This window comes from Sarcophilus harrisii, chromosome 2 (assembly GCF_902635505.1).
Source record: "Sarcophilus harrisii chromosome 2, mSarHar1.11, whole genome shotgun sequence".
Lineage (NCBI taxonomy): Eukaryota > Metazoa > Chordata > Mammalia > Dasyuromorphia > Dasyuridae > Sarcophilus > Sarcophilus harrisii.
Window position 1 is genome coordinate 329,733,898 of NC_045427.1, and position 13,870 is coordinate 329,747,767.

The following is a 13,870-nucleotide window of genomic DNA, read 5'->3' on the forward strand; positions in this document are numbered from 1 at the left end:
GAAAGCCCTAAAGTCCTCTTTTGCTACTTCTTGAGTTTGTAGCCCTAATTGCACCAAAAGAGAGAAATTTTTAAGCATTTTGCGGACAAATAAACCTCCAAAGTCCAATTCATATTTAGAGTGCAGAGCCTGGGGAGGTTATACATCTAGTAGAAGAGGGGCGAGACCAAGGATTTTTCTGTTAAAGGGAGAGACATTTGCAAATTTTGCATATTTATGAAAAATCTAAAACTTAAGGTTACACTCAAAAGTTATCCTTCACCGTCTGCTCAAGCTCAGAGGCTTGCCTCATTCCTCCATTCTTCTGCATTTCACGCTTTCCTCCTTAGGAGGAATTTGGAACCGTCCCTGGGGCGGGTCTGGCTGGAAGGTCCCTGCGCTGCCGCTCCCCGTAGGAGTTCAGATGCAGCTCGGCGGCCACCTAGTGACGGAATGAAGGAGGAGATGGGGAAGAGGAGGGACTAGGGGCGGGACGGAAGCGGGGCGATTGCAACCAAAGCTAAAGGGAGAGGAGGCTGCGCCTGGACGGAGGTAGAGAAAGCCCTAGGGAGGGAGAAGCGAAAGGAATCTCCGATGCCTCCTAACTCCAGACTGATTAAAGGTACGGGAGGTGGAAGGCTGTACCCCGAAAGCGGGGCGGGGAAGGGTCCGGTGGCGTTTCCCGGCCAGCCTTTGTGGGCCCCACACAGTTTCTGTTCTGGCTTCCCTGGCAGACGCGCTAGAGCAGGGCTTTGAGGGTTGGGAAAGGGGGGGATGGGGTGCTTCAAAGTGGAAAAAGCTGGCGGGCCTCGGGAAGAAATGTCTTGCCTCTTTTTCTCCTGCATCCTGGCCGGCGCCCGTTTTTCCTTCCCCGGTTTTTGGTGTCGTTCGAGATGCGTACGATTTCACCCAGCAAAAACGCCTCGGACTGGAGGATGCAGTAACCTTGTGGCTTGCGGAGTCCTAGCAGTGGGGCGAGATGGGCTCGAGGCAGGCAGCGCCGGTGACTTGTTACCTTAGAGAAACGAGCCTCTGTAGCTCGTCGCCGCTGCCTTTCGACTCTGCTTCTCCGCTCTCTGCCCCGCTTTTCCTTCCCCCCTCCTCCCCTGCCGCTAGCATCCCTCAGTTTCTCTAGGCGCACAAAACAATTGACCGTGTGTATTGCTCGCTGCTCCCACAGCGATGGCTATCCCAGACCTGGAAGATGGGGCGGTGCGGGAGGGACCCAAAGCTGTCACCTGCCTCCCTCTGCCCGGGGCGAGAGGCAGGAGGGAACGGCCCACTCAGCCTGCTGGCTGAGCACCTCTTTAAAGTTTCTGCAGCGGATCTGAACCACCAACCAGCTTTTGCCCTTCCAGAGAGCTGCTCTGCCTGTTTTGGGGGTCTAGAAGTGGGATCAGAGTAACTCCGTACCCTAAGATCCCAGGATCAGCCGAGTCAGCAGGACAGCACGTGTGGAGCTTGAGGACCCTGTAGTTCCTTACCGATGGGTGGGTGCTCTCTGAAATCGAGATGTCAGGAGCTCAGGAAGAAAACAGTTTTTTCCCTTGTGAATAATTGTATTGCAAGATAAAATAGTCCATTTAAGTTGTGTTTTTTGCTTAGATGGTAAGAGTTTAGTATCTGGAATGGAAAATGTTATTTATTTATTTATTTATTTATTTATTGGAACTATGGATTCATTAAAAAAAAAAAAAAAGCGCTCCAAATCATATTTTGTTTCTGGAATGAAGAGCAGCAATTTTTCCAAGTTACTCATCTGTGATATGGTCTCCATAGACCAGTAGTTCTCAAACTTTTGTTTTCAGTATCTTTCTCCTATTAGAAATTATTGAGGATCTCTCCAAAGCGTTTTTGTTTATCTGGATTATATTTATAGACATTTACCATATTGGAAATAAAAACTATTTTTGAATTTGTAGAGAGATCCCCAGGATTCTCTAGACCATACTTTTGAGAACCACTGCCATAGACTCTAGTCTCTGAACTTCCTCTCTTTGTTTTTGTCCTCCCCCCCCCCCCCCAAGTGTTTGGATTAATAACATATGACAAAGTCCTTTTTCTTTTGGAGTTCGATAGAGCCATTAAATTTCCCTGCTTTAGAGTGCTAAGAGAAACCATAACAAACCATCGAAAACTTGTCATATTTTATGTTCTGTCCTCTGATGGTTTCGAATCTGATTTTGGAATGTACAGTAAATGTCATGTCTTTTTGGGGTTTCCCCTGCATTACATATAATACTAAACCCTAAATATTTCACTTATTGGCTTTGATAGGGTCCATCTAAATTTATTTATTTATGAACAGAATATTCTTTTGCCACAGGGTACAGTTTTAAAGATTATGTTGGAGAAAGCTGCCAGTGGCTTCATTTTCCAAGAATGTTAGTCATTTCCTTTCAGTGATTTCAGCGAGTTGATATTTTACTGCCTCAAAACTTCTAGGGGGAAACATTTCCCCTCCCAGAAAACATGGTTATTTTGAGAGATATGTTTGTTTTAAAATAGGAGCATACATTTACCTTCAGTGGTCCACTGTGAGCAATGTGGAGTTTTTCAAAATAGGACTTTTGAGAATTTTGAAGAAAATAATTTAAACAGCCATCGAGTCCTATAAACATCCTATACTAAAGCCTCCATAAAAAAGGAGATAGGGAAAAAACCAGAAAAAAAGAACTGATGATTTAACTCTGGCCTGTTTCCATATATAAAATTTGCTAGAACTTTAATCTTTTGTGGTTTGGAGAACAAAGTCCAGAGCAGAATATTATAAATATGTAATAAATGATATTTGGATGACTTTAGCATATTTACAGATGTTAAATTCATATTTCACATAAATACAAACCTTTGTAAAATTTATTAATTCATGTTATCTTATCCAAAGAGAGTAAGCTTTTATATAGCTCTAATCCTGTGTGGTAGCAGTTCTGTCCTTTGTGGGGAGGAAGCCCTCCACCCCTCAGTTGCCTCTGGCAGAGCAGAATGCTTGTGATATGAAATGGACTTTTTTTTTGGTGGGATTGAGGAAGGGGATGATTAAGATCTTCAAATTATTGACCACTGGAATGTTGCAAAAAAGTTTCTGGGTGCAGGAAATATTTGTTTCTCTTTTTTGGATATACTGAATTTGCACGGCTGAGATACTGCAGGATTGCTTAGGACATAGGAGCTTTTGAAAGAGAATGGAAAATGAATAAAATAATAGAAATGAAAACATGATTTTTTCAAAGTTTAATGTTGGTATAATTTGGATTTTCTGCCTGTGGATCTGTCTTAGAATTCCTTAAAACTGAATTAAATTCTTTAATTGAATTCTTTAAAATTGAAAAAATTCTTTTAAAATCAAGTAATGGATTTTCTTGTAAAATATTTTAAATGAGTTATACTTTAGTTTTTTAGTTATTGGAACATGGTTTTTAGTTTTCCTTTACAATGGTCCTAAAGTTTTTAGATTTAAGAATTTATGTCTTAGATATGAATGAAGCTAGAAATGAAAGATTTCAGATTAATCAGGGTTTTTTTTGACAGTACTGTCAGATTTTTAGGGTAAAGGAGTATTATCTTTTGGGGGGCAAAGTAATTTTGGACTTAGAAGGTGACATTTTTGTATGTAAAGGAATTTTTGTATAAAATCTGCAAGCAATTATTTCACTGCATGAAATCTAATACCAACAGGAGATTAACTCATACCAGGTTGTAAAATGTATATGACCCTGAGATTTGAATGATCTCAATGATATTTCTCTTTGTAAATGATACTTGGTCCCCAGATGGGATATATAGAGGGACATATAATTTCTCAAAAACCTCAAATTGGTAGCCAAGTTTCATGTTATATTTCTGTAAAGAATATATATATGTATATATATATTTTATGATGCTGTTTAAGATCATTACATGTTCTTTTTTCTGTTGAAATGGGTTGTGTTTTTTAGACAGTTACTTGGAATAAGTCCATTAAGTGCTAATGTTATGTAGAATTATTTCTACTGAAACAGAAAAAGTAAACTGGTAGTGGTTAGAGGCAACACAACTTGACATTTATTTTTGTATCAATTTTTTGGTTTTACGTTTTAAAAGTCAGATTTGAAAGTGAACTTAGTAATTATAAAATTATAGTAGAGCTTTTCTATAACAAATAAATGAGTTAAATCTTTTATTCCTATTTAAAAAAAAAACCTTCAGTTTAACATGAATTTTTGAACTGTTCTTCCCTCACCCCAAACATAAATGAGGTGTTGCTTATTGAAGACATATGGACAAAACCACATGTCTTTGAAGTTAGCACATGAAAAAACGAGATGTTAAAGTATAGGAGCTTTTAAAGTTTTAACTTTGTTTTTTTTTGTTTTTTAATTTTTTAATTTAAAATATATTTTGTTTAGAGCTCAAATGAGAAAAATTATATTGGCTTCTGTGGTTAAACTATGTCCTTAAGAGAAATATAAAATGCTTAAGCTATGTTTTAGCTTCACAACCTGAATCCTGATGATCTTTCTAACCTCATTCTAGCAAAATTTGAATTTATTGTACCATTTTCTGAAAGTGCCCACATCTTGTTTCTGTCTCTTTTTTAAATTCCTTTATTTCAGGATACAGGTTCCACCTCCTCTATGAAATCTTCCCTGGTTTTATTCCCTTTATTTTCCTAGATTATTTTGTTTATTTGTTCTTTTCTTTATCCCTGTTACATTCTCTCAAATGAGAATATAAGTAAAATACTTTGCAAATCTTTTTAAAAAATTAAATTTTTTTAAATACTTTCAAAATTTTAAACTTAAATATAAAATGAGAAAAAAATTTGACATATACACAGCAGACCATAGGAGAAAATTCAATATAAAACAATAAATTTACATTTTAAGAAACCTATATAATTAATACTACATATTGTTTTCAAAGCTGCCCAGCTTAAAGCTTCCTTGATTTTTTTTTGTTGTTCCCTGCTAGCACTCTACTTTTCTTTCCTATTCCTCTCCTCCTTCCTGGAAGGCAACAGTTAAATACACACACATACATACATACACTTATACTTAAATATCCATAATATATATATACACACACATATATTTCTATATACTTCTATACTCATACACTCTATGCTTATTTTCACCTATCATCTATTTCTTTGAAGGTGGATAACAGTCTTTTATAGGTCCAAGTCTTTCTATGTTTTTTAAAATTAATCAGCTCATCATTTCCTACTTACAGGAATATTTCAACTCAATCACATTCTGTCTGAGAGATTGTCTTTGATCTTCTCTCTGTGTCTCTCCCTCCCCCAATCCCAATTTTCTGTATTTTTTTTCTCTTGGCTATATGGGTTTTATTTATACTAGAAAAATTTATTTTAAAATAATCAAAATTATCTTTTCTATACTTCAACAATACTTTCCCCCTTATAATATAGTTTAAGGTCTGATACTGCTGAATTTCCTCACTTTATACCACTTATTCTTGTTGCTTTGAAGTTTCTGATCTTTTGCTTTTCCAAATGAACTTTATTATTTTTTTATATCTCAGTAAAATAATTATTTAGAAATATTTTTGTTTATTTAAATCCCTCCAATTACATGTCAAAAAATTTTTTAGCATTTCATTTTTATAAGATTCTGAGTTCCCTGTTTTTCTCCCTTCTTCTCCTCCCCTCTTTCCAAGATGGTAGGCAGTTTGATATAGTTTATACATGTGCTATCATGTAAAACATATTTCCATATTAGTCATAGTTATGAAAGAAGAAAGAGAGATCAAAAGGAAGAAAAAACACAAGACAGAATAAAGTGAAAAAAATTATTCTTTGATCTGCATTTTGATCAGTTTTTTATCTGGATAATAGATAGCATTTTCTTTCCTGAGTCTTTTGTACTTTTCTTGAGTCATTGTATGGTGAAGGGCCGAGCCATTCAGTCATAGTTGGTCTTCACATAATCATTGTTGATGTTCTGTACAATGTTTTTGTGCTTTTATCATTTTACTTTGTATCAGCTCATACAACTATTTGCAGATTTTCTGAAATCTATTTACTCATCATTTCCTATTGCACAATGTATTCTATTACATTCATAAAGCACAAGCTTGTTCAACCATTCTCCAGTTAATAGGCATTCCTTCAATTTCTGATTCTTTGCCACTATGAAAAGGGTTGTTGCTATGATTGTTTTTGCACATATAAATAAATATTTTTCCCTTTTTTATGATTTTTTTAAGGGGGATATAGACCTAATAGTGGTATTGCTTAATAAAAGGATATAAAGTTTTATAACCCTTTAGGCATAGTTCTAAATTGCTCTCCAGAATGGTTAGATCAGTTCACAACTCCACCAATAATTCTAATTTTCTCAATCCTCTCCAGCATGTATCAGTTTCCTTTTTTGTCATATTGGCCAATCTGATAGGTATGAGGTGGTATCTCACTTGTTTTTAATTTGTATTTCTCTAATCAAAAATGATGTAGAACATTTGTTCATATATCTATGATTTCTTCATTTGAAAACTGCCTGTTCATATCTATCATTTGGAGAATGACTTATATTCTTATGAATTTGGCTCAGTTCTCTATGTATTTGAGAAATGAAGCATTTTTCAGAGACACTTGCTGTAAAACTTGTTTGCCAGATTTTTGCTTTCATTTTAATCTTAGTTGTATTGGTTTTATTTGTACAAAAGTTTTTTAGTTTAACATAATTAAGATGATCTATTTTGCATGTTGTAATGCTCTCTATCTCTTGTTTGGTCATGAATTCTTCCCATTTCCATTAATATGACTGCTCTTCTAGTTTGATTCTGGTATCACCCTTTATATCTAAATCATGCATCTGTTTTTACTTTATCTTGGTATATGGTGTGAGGTATTGGTGTATGACTAGTTGTTATCCAGTTTTCCCAGCAAAAACTGGGATCTAGGCATATATCAAATAATAGGTTACTATAGTCATTGATTACTGTGTCATTTGTACCAAGTCTATTCCACTGATCCACCATTCTTTTTTGACGATTACTGCTTTATAAAGTATTTTGTAATTGTATTCATATGGTTCTTGGATTTTTCTTGACAGGTAGTCTCCCAGACATTTTCTATTGCCTACACTAATTTTGAATGGAATATTTCTATCTCTTGCTGCTGGACTTTCATATAAAGACTATTTTTTAGTAATTTAATTGGGATAACAGTGAATAAATAGATTAGCTAAAATTGTCATTTACAAATATTTGCTTTCTTTACCCATAAATAATATTGCTTCAGTTTGTATAAAAATAGTTTATGTTTTTATTCAAAAAATCTGTTTTGGCAGGTATATGCTCAGGTATTTCATACTGCCTAGTATTTCATTTTATTTTTTAAAATAGTTTTTTTTTTATTTTTCTAAATACATGCAGATAGGTTTCAACATTCACCTTTGCAAAAACTTGTGTTTCAAATTTTTCTCCTTTCCTCTTCTCATCCTCCCTCTCCCAAATAGCAATCCAATTCCTTTAAATATTTCCACATTCATCATGCTCATGCTGGAACCAGAAAAATCAGATCAAAAGAGGGAAAAAAAAACATAAAAAAGAAAAGAAAACTAATTAGCAACAAAAAATAGTGAAAATATTATGCTTTGCTTTGAATCACATTCAGTCTTTATGGTTCTCTCTGGATGAGGAGGATTCTCTCCATCACAAGTCTATTAGAATTGCCTTAAATCACCTCATTGTTGAAAAGAGCCAAGCCCATTACAATTGATAATTAGTGTTCTGGTTCTGCTTGCTTCACTCAGCATAGGTTCATGTAAGTCTTTCCAGGCTTTTCTGAAATCAGCCTGTTCATCATTTCTTATGGAACAGTAATATTCCATTGCCTTCATATATTATATATGACATGTTATTTTCTTCCATCCTATTTTTCCTCACTATCCTTCTCACCTTATTTACCTTATCTCACTTCACATCTCTTCTTTACTTCTCCCTACTACTTTATCCTCCTATTGCTTAATTTACCCATTCCACTAAAATTCCCTTCCTTTATCAGCTCCCCTCATCCTATGTCCTTGCCCTTGCCCTCTTATTTCTTTCTGAATCTACAAGATTTTTGTACAGATACACAGATACATAGGTAATATATGTGTATATGTATATTTTCCCCTCTATAACCTATTTCTGATGAGAGTACCTGTCCTCCACCTATCTTTTTTTTTTTTTTTTTTATCAGTTTTTCCTCTTATGCCTTTTTTGTACAAGTACTCCTTTTATCTCTCCCTCCGGTTTATTTTTTTTAGAATCATCCTATACTTAGCTCAACCCAAGCCTTTCTTTCAAACTGCCCAAAGAAAAATAGCAATCATAAAATATTGCCAGTATTTTCACATTACATTTTCACATATAAGAAGTAAACAATTTGATCTTATTGAATTGAGTCTCTTATAATGATCTTTAGTTTTTACCTAATGTCTCTCCTGGATGTTTTATGTCTAATATGTCTGATAAACCAACCAAACAATATGAGGAAAGCCCCAGATCTCTTCTGGGGGCAGTTTAATTCTTTAACAAAGCTATAGGCAAACATTTGTTCCAAAGCATCAGTTTAATAATCTCTTAAGAATCTGATTCATTCTTTTCACTTTCCCTGATGAGGGCAAATGCACTCAATTTCTTATAAAACTTTAGAATTAAAGTATATGCCATTATCAGAATTCAGTAGGTCTTAATAATCATACCTAGTTATCATTTGTTCCAATATTATTCTACTAAGCCCTCTTGAAGTAGCACAGCTCAGGAGAAAGTATTCACACATCCTATAAAATGATCCACTATAACCAATAAATACTTCAGTTTTCCTACTAGTGTCATTTTATAAAATCCAACTTAAATATTTTGGAGCTAGGCTCCCTCCTTCTGGAGGCATGCCTCCTTCAATACCTTCTTATTTTTCTTTAGACATGTTATATACATTTCAGATATTTGTTTTGCAATTGAACATATCCTTGTATAGATAGCCAAATTTTCTTAAAAGTACATCACCCATTGCTTGAGCACAGCAATGGCTTCCTTAATACAATACAGTTAAAATTTCCCTAATTATATAGCCTTATTTAACATTTTCCTCTCATCAGGTTATTGGCAATATTTTTCAGGAGATTTTATTGCTCCAGTATTTTCCAACCTTTTCTCCTCCCCTTTAGAACATATTGTAGCTGCCTCTATTTTAGACTTAAGAGGGGATAAGTACAAACATCTGTTCCCCACTCCTCTCTACAAAGTTGCTTCCTTTAAACATCTAAATATTCCAATTAAACAATTCTTTACTACCTCAAAGATTCTCTTCTGATGATTTCTAACATGTCACTGAATTATTTACTGTCCCAAAGTTGTATATCAATCCATTAAGTCTCATCTGATTTCTTAAGGAGCAAAATAGTGGTATTGAAAGGGGGACATATAAAGGCCCTTTGTTACTGATTGCAATCTTATTTTTCCTTTCAATGATATAGGGTATTGTTTGACACACACACATTACATCCTCTGGATTTTTCAGATTGATTTTAAGTGGAGAATTTTTAAACCTCTTGAGCTATTTCTGCCGTTTATATTCTACCACATGAGGGTGCATTTTAATTCCACTTGATGGTTCAACACCTTTAATTCCAAAGCAATTGAATAATCCAATTTCTGCCTAGCAAATTATTCCCCACTTCATATTTATATCTATCCTTTAATTTTTCCCATATACAAAAGTAACTTTTATAATAGGTACACAGAAATCTTTTCCTTTACTTTCATCTATTAACAATTTCTGAAATTCCTGATTAACTTATACAGCGAGGATCTCTTCATTCCAGTAACTACTAAATCTTCTCCTTGTTCTATACACACAGTAATTAACAATTGTAGATTTTAACATAATGAACAATCTTAGAATTTTCATAAGTAACAGCCAAATGGTCATTGCTATAATTTTCTCTTAACTCACAAGCAAAGGTGGAAATAACCAATCTCCTAAATTCCATTTATTGAGTTAGCAAGGATGATAATAACAGATTATTTAACACATTTTCCACCTCTTGTTAGTGTTTCAATTTATATTCTATTCTAATAACATTCAGGGTACTAGATAACAAACCAAATCTGGTTCTACAATCTCAGAAATAATCCATTGCATATCAATTTAGGTAGAACAGAATCTATCACAACTAAGTAAGTTTCCAATTTTAACATACATATCAATTTAAAGTTATTTTAAAATTAACAAGTGGTCTGTAAGATTCCCTAAAATCTACAATCCATTAAAGCAAAATTACCTTTTACTTGTTTTCCCAATTCACACAAACCTCTTCTCTTTTGGAAGTAAGGAAAGAGTTAAGTGCCAATTTTTACTTCATATGGGTTTTTACCTTGAGATTTTTTTCCTGACGGGGTTCCAAAAACTGAGTGCTGATAACAAACTTACAGGCTCCTTGCTTGCAAGATTTTTTAAAGTAACAGCACAGTGCTTTTCCATTTTCCCTAAAGTTCTCAAATTCTAATCCCCTTTCAGTCTATGCTCTTCTCATTCCTACATGCTAACACTTTCTCCTTTACATTTCTATTTAAAACTGTATATCTCATTTCTTTATCACTCTGCCTTCCCTATTCCACTTGCTTTTACACATTTCCACTGTATTAAATATATTTTCCCCTTCTCTCTGCCTTCTCTGCAGAACTCCTAGAGTCAGCCAGAGGCAGAGAGAGAGGAAGAGAAAAAGATTCTCTTTCCTTGCACTAACCTAATCCCTAAGGAGCCTAGAATTAACTCCCAAATTACCTTACCATGATCAAAGACCAATACACTCACACATCCAAAGTTACTTTAAATGGAATTTCTGTATCTCTTTCTGCTGGACTTTGTTGGTAACATATAGAAATGCTGATGATTTGTGTGAATTTGTTTTATATCCTGCAACTCTGATAAAGTTGTTAATTGTTTCTAGTAGTTTTAAAATTGGTCCTCTAGGATTTCTGGTATGGCACCTGCTTTTGAGTTCAGGCTGGGGAATCTCCCAAGAAAGGAGTTCAATTCCCAGATGGGCCCCCATCTGTATGGGACTTGCAGACCCTTATCAATAATTCCAGAGCCTCAAGATAAGTATAGTAAAAAGGAAAGTTTATCTTTTTCAAGAAAAAAACACTCTGAACAGCAAAAGTGGTGTTAACAGAGAAGTGTGTGCATGTGTGTGTTCAGCACAGTAGATTATATAAACCCTAACCATAAACTCCCTTCCTCCCTTCTTCCCCTTTGATCCATTTTCTGGGTCTCAGAAGGTACAGTCTATTTAAGGAATACAGTCTATTCACCCCAGCACAAAAGCAAAGAAAACAATGTTTTTTTAATAATATGTCTCACCAGATGATGAGGAGACGACCCCCTTTCCTTCTAGTCTGGAGGTTTTTATACCTTTTTAGTTCTGGCTAGAGAAAGTATGATTTTGTGGTCAGCATGTACTTTAGCTGTCAAAAACAATGATTTGCAAGACAAGATACAGGACATTCTGAGTCCTTCAAAATGAGAGATAGTTTCATAGCATAAATATTTTTTTAACTCTGAGAGAAATTCTTCATCTCATACATTGCATAATATCTTTATTTTTTTAAGTATTGTTGATGTGTTTTATTTTTATATCACATTTTCATATTGAAAGGTCCCTAGTAATAAAGTAAAACTAAATTAAATGTAAGTAACAATAGTGACCTCATCAAACAGTGCATAAAATTTTCATATCTGCAGCTCCCTTCAACCTCTATATTCTTTTTTTTTTTTTTTAAATAATAGTTTCTTATTTTCAAAATGCATGCAAGGATAGTTTTCAACATTCATCCTTGCAAAACCTTGTGATCCAGATTTTCCTCCCATCCTTCTTCCATCCCCTTCCCTAGACAGCAAGTAATCCAATATATGTAAAACACGTGCAGTTTTTCTATACATATTTCCACATTTATCAAAAAAGAAAAAAATGAGAAAACAAAAAGCAAGCAAACAACAATAAAAAAGATAAAAATTCTATGTTGTAACTCACATTCAGTTCCCACAGTTCTCTTTTTGGATATAGATAGCTCTTTCTATTATAAGTCTATTGGAATTGACCTAAATCATCTCATGTCTAAAAAGAGCTATGTCTATCACAGTTGATCATCTCATAATCTTCTTGTTGCTGTGCACAATAATCTCATAGTTCTCGCTTCATTTAGTATCAGTTCATGTAAGTTTCTCCAGGCACCATTTCTGAAATCATTCTGCTGATCATTTCTTATAGAACAATATTTCATAACATTCATATAACAAACTTATAGCGATTCTCAACTGTTATGCATCCACTCAGTTTCCAGTGCCTTACTACTACCAAAAAGGTTGCTACAAACATTTTTGCACATATGGGTCCTTTTTCCTTTTTTATGATCTCTGGGATATAGACCCAGTAGAGACACTGCTGGATCAAAGGGTATGCACAGTTTGATAGCTCTTTGAGTATAATTCCAAATTGCTCTCCAGAATTGTTGGATCAGTTCACAACTCCACCAACAATGTATTAGTGTCCCAGTTTTCTCACATCTCCAATATTTATCAATATAGTCATTTTTGCTAGCTCTGCCTACCCATGAGCACTTGATATTTTTCCAGTTGTTTAGATCTAACTTTTATTTGTGTGAAAAGTGTTTTGTAAGTGGATAGAGCACCAGTCCTGAAGTCAGGAGGACCTGAGTCCAAATCTGGTCTCAGACACTTAACACTTCCTAGCTGTGTGACCCTGGGCAAGTCACTTAATCCCAATTTCCTCAGCCAAAAAAAAAAAGTGTTTTGTAATTGTGTCCATATAGTTGGAATTTCTCTTTCTGTCTATTCCTGCTGGATTTTGTTAATAACATATAGAAATGCTGATGATTTATGTGAATTTATTTTATATCCTGCAATTCTGATAAAGTTGTTAATTGTTTCTAATAGTTTTAAAATTAGTTCTCTAGGATTCTTATCATATCATCTCCAGAGAGTGAAAATTTTGTGTCCATTACCTATGCTAATTGCCTATTACCTATGCTAATTTAATTCCTTTGATTTTTTTTTTTTGGTTCTCTTATTGCTAAAGATAACATTTCTAATATTATATTGAATAGTAATGGTGATATTGGGCAACCTTGTCTCACCCCCATCTCATTGGGAATTGGTTCTAGTTTATCCCCATTACATATGATGTTTGCTGATGGTTTTTAGATAGATGTAACTAATTATTTTAAGGAAGACTCCATTTATTCTTAATATTTTTATTAGCAATGGGTATTGGGATTTTGTCAAATACTTTTTCTGCATCTTTTGAGATAATTATATGATTTCTGTTAGTTTGGTTATTGATATAGTCCAATTATGCTAATGGTTTTCCTAATGTTGAACCAGCCCTTTATTCCTGGTGTAAATCCTACTTGGAGTATTATCCTAGGATGACTTTCTATAATCTCTTTGCTGATATTTTATTTAAGATTTTTACATCAATGTTCATTAGGGAAATTGGTCTATAATTTTCTTTCTCTGTTTTCATTCTACCTGGCTTAGTTATCAGCACCATTTCTGTGTCATAAAAGGAATTTGATAGGACTCCTGTTTTTCAAAATAGTTTATATAGTAAACTATTTTTTTTTCTTAGAGATTTTTTTCTTAGAGAGTTGATTAATAGTTTGTTCTATTTCTTTTTCATAAATGGGGCTATTTAAGTAATTTATTTCCTCTTCTGCTAATCCGGGCAATCTATATTTTTGTAAGTATTCATCCATTTCAGTTAGATTATCAGATTTAATTTAAAGCAATTATTAGGAACTATTTTGTCTGACTATATGCCAATAAATCTGTTAACTAAATCAAGTTAATAATCAAGTTAATTAAAAGTTTATC

General features: G+C 34.1%; 1 protein-coding gene across 1 annotated transcript in view; it reads left to right on the top strand.

Annotated features, from left to right (window-relative positions):
* Positions 1-453: 453 nt before the first annotated feature.
* The window catches only part of FRMD6 (FERM domain containing 6), a 103,815-nt gene continuing 90,398 nt past the window's right edge, over positions 454-13,870 (top strand). The window contains exon 1 of the mRNA XM_003758810.4: positions 454-601. The gene's annotated coding sequence lies outside the window, so the exon portion shown is untranslated. The remainder of the gene's footprint in view (positions 602-13,870) is intronic.